Source organism: Acipenser ruthenus, chromosome 43 (genome assembly GCF_902713425.1).
Source record: "Acipenser ruthenus chromosome 43, fAciRut3.2 maternal haplotype, whole genome shotgun sequence".
Lineage (NCBI taxonomy): Eukaryota > Metazoa > Chordata > Actinopteri > Acipenseriformes > Acipenseridae > Acipenser > Acipenser ruthenus.
Window position 1 is genome coordinate 6,716,283 of NC_081231.1, and position 8,466 is coordinate 6,724,748.

The 8,466-nt window shown below is 43.1% G+C and overlaps 2 non-coding genes across 2 annotated transcripts; one reads left to right on the forward strand and one right to left on the reverse strand.

Moving 5' to 3' along the window:
* Positions 1-4,609: 4,609 nt before the first annotated feature.
* trnaq-cug (transfer RNA glutamine (anticodon CUG)) lies at positions 4,610-4,681 on the reverse strand. The gene has a single exon. It is a non-coding gene; the product is annotated as a tRNA-Gln (tRNA).
* Positions 4,682-7,256: 2,575 nt separating this feature from the next.
* Positions 7,257-7,328, forward strand: trnat-cgu (transfer RNA threonine (anticodon CGU)). The gene has a single exon. It is a non-coding gene; the product is annotated as a tRNA-Thr (tRNA).
* The last annotated feature ends 1,138 nt before the right edge of the window (positions 7,329-8,466 follow it).

Below are 8,466 nucleotides of genomic sequence, written 5' to 3' on the forward strand. Positions count from 1 at the left end.
GTTTCCTTTTCACACTCTCTCGTTCCTCTCGCTCTCTCCGCTCCTAAAACACCCACCCCAATTGCCGAGAGCTGCAGGCTTTTATATTCAGGTGACCATCTCCCGATTAGCAACAAAATTAATCACTTAATTATTTTGGGAGATGGCCACCTTCTGCACGAGTTTATTAATTATTCCTGGCAGAGGACAAGCACCAATCTCGCCTCTGCCAGAACATGTTTTTAAAAATAAACAAAACTACACAGCATTTCGCCATCATATTTACATACAATAATAAATCATAAAACAAAAAAAATACAAAACACACTGCACAGGGGCGGAGGGGGACTCCGTTCTAAAATAAAATAAACAATAGCAGACAGACAGGTAGAGATACGGGAGGAGATGGTGGAGTCAGAGGTGGGGAAGGAGAGGAAAATCTGAGCATCATCAGCATAGAAATGGTATGAGAAACCATAGGATGCGATGAGGGGGCCCAGGGAGCGGGTGTAGAGAGAGAACAGGAGAGGACCCAAGACTGACCCTTGGGGGACTCCAGTTAAGAGAGAGTGAGGTGTGGAGGTTGCTTCACGCCAGGTTACCTGGTAAGTGCGGTTGGAGAGGTAGGAGGAGAACCAGGCCAGAGCAGTGCCAGAGATCCCCAGGTCAGCAAGAGATGATAGTAGAATAGAGTGATCAACAGCGTCAAAGGCAGCAGAGAGGTCGAGGAGAATTAGGACAGAGGAGAGAGAGGCAGCTCGGGCACACTTAAGTGAGTTGGTGACAGACAGGAGGGCGGTTTCAGTGGAGTGAGCAGAGCGGAAGCCAGATTGGAGAGGGTCAAGCAGAGAGTGGTTGGACAGGAAAGCAGAGAGCTGGCGGTGTACAGTCCGCTCGAGGGTTTTGGAGAGGAAGGGTAGGAGGGAGATAGGACGGTAGCTCTGGAAGGAGGTGGGGTCGAGGGTAGGTTTTTTGAGGAGGGGAGTGATAGAGGCTTTTTTGAAGGGAGAGGGAAAGAGACCAGAAATGAGAGAGGTGTTGAGGAGTGAGGAGATGAAGGGGAGTAGAGCAGGAGCAGCAGCTTGAAAGAGGTGAGTGGGGAGGGGGTCCAAGGCACACGTGGTGGGTTTGTGACCCTGGAGCAGGGAGGAGAGGTCAGAGTCTGAGAGGGGCAGGAAGGTGGAGAAGGATGGCGAGTTAGTAGGGGATGTAGTGGGTGTAGGGGTTGGAGCAGGAGGGGGTGCGGGGGAGGGAGAGGTGTTAAAGAGTTTGCGGATATCTGAGATTTTAGAAGAGAAGAAGGAGGCAAAGTTGTCAGGGGAGATAGAGGAGGGAGGAGGAGGGGGGGAGGGTTTAGGAGGGAGGAGAAGGTAGAGAATAGTTTACGTGGGTTGTTAGTGGAGGCTTCGATTACAGATTGGAAATAAGCACATTTAGCAGAGGAGAGAGTAGAGGAGAAGGAGGAGAGGAGAGTGCGGTAAAGGTCTAGGGCAGCAGGGAGTTTGGTTCTCTTCCATTTCTTTTCAGCAGATCGCAGTGTGATTCTTGCCGAGCGGAGCGCAGAGGAGAGCCAGGGATGGGGAGGGGAGGGGCGAGCAGGTCGGGAGGTGAGGGGACAGAGGGAGTCGAGGGAGGAGGTGAGGGAGGAGAAGAGGGTGGAGGTAGCAGAGTCTACAGAGAGTTGTGAGAAGGAGTCGATAGGAGGGAGGTGAGAGAGAGCAGTGGAGGCAAGGACAGAGGGGGAGAGAGAGCGGAGGTTACATCGAAAGGTGACAGTGGGGGTAGGAGGAGCAGGCAGAGGGGGGAGAGACAGAGAAAAAGAGATGAAATAGTGATCAGAGAGGTCCAGGGGGGTGACAGAGAGGGTGGAGGGGCAGCAAGCCCTGGAGAAGGTGAGGTCCAGTTGACGGCCAGCATTGTGGGTAGGAGGGGACGGAGAGAGACAGAAGTCGAAGGAGTGAAGGAGAGGGAGGAATCCAACAGAGTGGCTGGGGTTAGAGAGATGGATGTTGAAGTCACCCAACAGGACAGTCGGGGTAGACAGAGAGGGGAGGGAGGAGAGTAGATAGTCGAGTTCATCCAGAAAGTGAGTGAGAGGCCCAGGGGGGCGGTACAGAACAATGAGCAGGAGTTGACAGGGAAAGGTTAGTTGGACTGCATGAAATTCAAAGGTATTGACAGAGAGTGAGATGAGATCGGAGGGGACAGAAAAGAGTAAGGAGGGAGAGAGGAGAAGACCCGTCCCACCTCCCCGTCCAGTGAGACGCGGGGTATGGGACAGGACGTAGAGAGAGGACAGGGCAGCAGGAGTAACAGTGTTATCAGGGGACAGCCAGGTTTCAGTGAGAGCAAGGAAATCGAGCGAGAGGTGGGAGGCAAAGGCAGAGATGAAATCAGCTTTGTTAGCAGAAGAGTGACAGTTCCAGAGTGCACCAGAGAGTGTGCGGGAGGGGGGGAGAGGCAGAGAAATGAGGTTAGAGGGGTTGGAGGAGCAGCAGCGGAGGGAGGGCAGAGGACGAGGACGGGAGGACAGAACAGGGATGTGAGAGACAGTCATAGCAGGACAAAAGGCACAGTAGGAGCAGTAGGGTGGAGGGTACAGACCTGACTAGTAGATGGCTTCTTCTAGAGCCCCGTTAGGTTTGGATCTATTGGAACAGCGTCTCAGTGCAGGCCTCCCCTCGCTGGACTCCCACAGCTAGACTCCCGGCTCTTTTGTTGAGGCTCTTCTGTTGGCTGGCGCTAAAATAGGCTGCTTAATATATAAAAAAAACAACTGCGTGGAAACCAATCAGATAGCAAAACAACTTATATTCAATTAAACCACTCACCTGGTACTAATCACACACCAACTCAGCTAATTCAAACACCACCTTACAGAGTTACCAAATGTAGTTAATTAAAGATTACTTGAAGCAGGAACTTGCCTATCTGCCTCAGTCCCTGGTTCCTGTAGACTGACCACTATTATATGAACACCCTTAAATGGGTTCCACCTCACTTTGCAAGGGGACTGGCACAACTGCTAACTGCTCTATTGACAATACTTTTACACACTTCAAAGGGGATCACACCACTACAGGAGGCTGTGTGGAGACCAATCCAAATGCAAACCACCCTCCCTGAGAAGTTACAAATTGCAAATCACCTTAATATTCAAATAACCACACTACCTGGTTTAAAATCACATACACACACTCCTCCCTAAATTGAAACACCAACTAATAAAAATAATACTTAAATAGTTAATTAAAAAATTAGTAGGAGCAGGACCAATTACCTATCTTGCCTCAGACACTGGTTACCTGTAGACTCCCACAGCTAGACTCCCGGCTATTTTGTTGACAGCATTCAGAACTGGGCAGACACATGGCAAATGACATTTAATTATTATTATTATTTGTTTATTTTGCAGACGCCTTTTTCCAAGGCGACTTACAGAGACTAGGGTGTGTGAACTATGCATCAGCTGCAGAGTCACTTACAACTACGTCTCACCCGAAAGACGGAGCAAAAGGAGGTGAAGTGACTTGCTCAGGGTCACACAATGAGTCAGTGGCTGAGGTGGGATTTGAACCGGGGACCTCCTGGGTACAAACCCTTTTCTTTAACCACTGGACCACACCGCCTCGGATTTCATATGGACTATGAAGCTATGGTCGCATTGCTGAGTAAGGAATGACCATAAAACAAGGCACATGCTAATTCTGAGGACACACTCGTTTTAGGTGTTAACCCTATTATTTGCAGCAACAGCGATGCAATTTTAAAGCTTTTCACCATTTTTCAACTTTTATTTTATTTAATACAAAAAATGCAGTTTCTGCTCAATTTGTAATGAAGCAGTACTTGTTATATGATCCTTCTAGTAATCGTAATATAATCAGAGCCTTCTGAGGACACAGACGCCGTTACCCACAGTGACTTACAATCATGAACAAAAATACATTTCAAGAATCACAGTACAAGTATTCATACATATAAGAGCAAGAGAAAATACAATGACTTCAGTTCTAAAAAGTACAAGTATATGACAAAATACGATTCAATAATCAGAGCAGATAACAGTGTCAGTGATAGTTACATCAGGATATGATTAAATGCAAAATACTACAGATTGAATAACACTTGTGGCAGATTACAGTGCAGTAAATGCAGCAAAATAGGGAGCAGATCAGAGCAAGTAAAGCACATTAAGGGAGAGTGATAAAGTGTCCACAGGGAAAATAGGAGTTCTACAGGTGCTGTCTGAAGAGGGGAGTCTTGAGGAGGTGCCGGAAGGTGGTCAGGGACTGGGCAGTCCTGACATACAGGAGGCCACACACCCTTCATCTTTCTGGAGCTCCGCCACGATCTGAAATAACAAATGGATTCGTCATGTGAATATGCTGTATAACTAAACAGCGATGGTTCCCTCTTTCACTAGCACACTGAGAGTCTCTGTAAGTCACCTTGGATAAAGGCGTCTGCTAAATAAACAAATAATAATAAATAATGAAACACAGACGTTTTAGATGTTAACCCTAATATTTGCAGCTTTTGTAAAAATCAACTTACGGTTCAAGTGGGGTCGCTGGAAACAGTCAAATTTACAATATTTTCCTTTTTAAATGAAGTATAACCCTCAGTTAGGTCCCACCGAGATTTGAACTCGGATCGCTGGATTCAGAGTCCAGAGTGCTAACTATTACACCATGGAACCGACGGTGATGTCCTGCGGAGCTCATGGCAGGTCTCTCCTGCTGCTCCAAAGTGTTGAATGTTCCCGCTGGCGACCCATGAAGCGCTTTTTTGATAACAAAATATGACTTGTATTCACATTACATTGTGTTTGTGTGGTGTGTGTGGCGCATCCCTCCCCTCTCCCACTCCCACTCTCCTACTTAACCTGTTGATTACGAAGTAGTGATACTTAACTTGATTGCTGCTATCGTGTTTTTTTGGGGGGGGGCTGTTTTTTGGTAACAAAATTGGTAACACAATATGCTAATGAGCTAACAATACACACCTTGAGTGCTGCTATTATTTGAACATGTTTCTAACGAGTTATTGATACTCAACTTGAATACTGCTATTGTTTACAACGCTGCTAACCGTGTATTGCTGCTTACCTTTTTTAACACATCATCAGTTGATGGGTTGGGAGAGCCGTTTGTTAACATGTATTATGCATATTAATTGACGTTTTTATCTGCACCTTATATATTGTAATATTAAAGTGTTGTTTATTAGTTTATGCTATGTATACTATTTATTAATTTGATACAATTATCCTGCCACTATTACTTATTATCCTAGCTATAGTATATGCTGGTTTTACAATTGCTGCTGATATATGAACGGATTAAGTGAATAACTAACACATGCTTTTGAGAGTCAACTGCTTGGAAGGCAGCTATGCTCACCACTATACCACCAACGCCACTGCTTTAGCTTTATCTGTCTGTTAAACATCAGCAGTTTTTTTTTTTTAATTGTCTGTACAAATGCAATACATCCCAACGTTACGTTTGGTTCGTGTTTTATCACTGGGGTGGGGGAACCGGTCACCACAATAGTCAAAAACATTGCGTAAATTGCCATTTGTGCGTGCTATATGGATTCATAGTGCTAAAAATGAACACCGCCCGAACAGGGTCTTGAACCCTGGACCGTTAGATTAAAAGTCTGATGCTCTACTGACTGCAGAGCACCGTACTGTCAGGTAGTAGCAGAGTGGCGCAGCAGAAACATGCTGGGCCCAGAACCCAGAGGTCGATGGAACGAAACCATCCTCTTCGAGGTTTCTCTTTTGTTCAACATTTGTCGAAGCAGTGCTTCAAATAAATAAATCAAGAGTGAGATTGATTGATATTTTGCCTTGCACATTTCTGTTGAGTGTTACAATAAAAGAGTGCACATATATTATGTTTTATGAATGTGCATGTGTGCATAGCGCAACTTAATCAATTCCGGCTCCTCCTCAAGACTCCCCTCTTCAGACAGCACCTGTAGAACTCCTATTTTCCCTGTGGACACTTTATCACTCTTCCTTAATGTGCTTTACTTGCTCTGATCTGCTCCCTATTTTACTGCATTTAATCATATCCTGATGTAACTATCACTGACACTGTTATCTGCTCTGATTACTGAATCGTATTTTGTCATATACTTGTACTTTTTAGAACTGAAGTCATTGTATTTTCTCTTGCTCTTATATGTATGAATACTTGTACTGTGATTCTTGAAATGTATTTTTGTTTATGATTGTAAGTCACTGTGGGTAACGGCGTCTGTGTCCTCAGAAGGCTCTGATTATATTACGTTTACTATCAGGATCATATATTATTATTATTATTATTTATTTCTTAGCAGACGCCCTTATCCAGGGAGACTTACAATTGTTACAAGATATCACATTATTTTTACATACAATTACCCATTTATACAGTTGGGTTTTTACTGGAGCAATCTAGGTAAAGTACCTTGCTCAAGGGTACAGCAGCAGTGTCCCCCACCTGGGATTGAACCCATGACCCTCCGGTCAAGAGTCCAGAGCCCTAACCACTACGCCACACTGCTGAAGTACTGCTTCATTACAAATTGAGCAGAAACTGCATTTTTGTATTAAGTAAAAAAAAGTTGAAAAATGGTGAAAAGCTTTAAAATTGCATCACTGCTGCTGCAAATAATAGGGTTAACACCTAAAACGAGTGTGTCCTCAGAATTAGCATGTGCCTTGTTTTATGGTCATTCCTTACTCAGCAATGCGACCATAGCTTCACTCTAATATGAAATCCATTTAATGTAAAACTAAACGTTTCTGGTAAAAGATGTACGATTCTTAACTCCAAATTAATTCATTTTCAAAGACAGCCTAAAACTACTGTAATTATTGCTATAGAAGTACCAGTTCTTTTGGATCAAAATACGGTTACTGACAGGCTTGTGGACTGAGGCAGTACTGAAACTTTCAGTTCATTATTATGAAAACAATAAATAAAAAATGAGTGTATACTACAGCCGGTAGATGATGGTTTCAAGTGTTTTAAAAAAATACTATTTGCAAAATAGTATTTACTAATTTCTATTTAAAATACATGTCTGGCAACCTATTTTCTATTTGTATTTTAAATAAATATGGAGACCAATGTTTTCTATTTAAAGAGTTTCCGAGACTATTTTGCCCATCCTTGGCATTCAGCTGTTAACTGTAAGGTTGGTTTCCAGGCAGATTCTCTTTCCGGGCAGCCTTCTCAATAGAGTCCAAGCTTCCGATTTCATTTGCAGTCATGGAGGGTGCGGTGGCCAAGTGGTAAGGCGTCGGTCTCGTAAACCGAAGATCACGGGTTCAATCCCCGTCCGTACCTTGTTGCTGTCTTTAAAACACTATTTGTTACTTGTTTGTACCTTTGCAGCTGAAAAGAAAAATTCTATAATGCAACTTGTTTTTTAATTTAAATAAAAATGGGAGTATTCGGATTTGAACCGGGGATCGCTTGATCAGCAGTCAAATGCTCTACCGCTGAGCTATACCCCGACTCCAACAACACCATTTCCTATCAAGCACAGCCAACGGTGCCGAGCTGTCAGTTTCAGGAATGCAACCTGTCAAGGCGCGTGATTTTTTACCTCGTATCCCGCAGAAAATTCCTGTGGCGCAATTGGTCAGTGTGTTTGGCTCTTAACCCTTTAAGGACCGAGATTGTGTCAACTCCTCATCATACTGAAATTTCAAATTGAAAGCCACAGCTTGCCTTGCCAGACGGCTTTGACAGATTATTTAAGAGAAGCTATAACGTTCCCCAGAGTGTTCTGAAAACAAGGACACCCATTCCAAGATGAGACTGTAACAAATTGATTTTTTGTGCATTGTTATAGGAAGAGAGTCAAATACAGCCAAAAAAACCGCTTGGTCCTTAAATAGTTTAGCAAACGGCTGGTTGCTTGTGTAGCAGGTCTTTGTATACATATAGCTACATTTATGTTAATAATTTGACTGCGCCACCTTGTGTTTATTGAGGACAAGGACGTCGAGTGGTTGGTTCCCACACAAACTCTTTTATCCAGGAGAAACCAAGCAATCATATACCAAAAATAATCTTTACAAGATTTTATTAGTAATAATTATTTTAAAAGCACATTAACAATAATGTAAACCATATGACAATGCCACCTTCGCTTCACAGTCTAACAATAGTCTAGTAGATATACAGTGTATATATATATATATATGACAATACAATAAAACAGACTCTAAATCTATCAGTCTCTTACAGTGCAGTTAATTAAACTAATTACCACAGATTATATGATTGCAGTTTATATAAAATACTTGGATCTATCAGTTTCTTATAGTAAAGTTAATTAAACGAATTACCACAGATTATATTATTGCAGTCTATATAAAATACTTGGATCTATCAGTTTTTTATAATAAAGTTAATTAAACTAGTTACCACAGATTATAGTATTGCAGTTTATATAAAATACTTGGATCTATCAGTT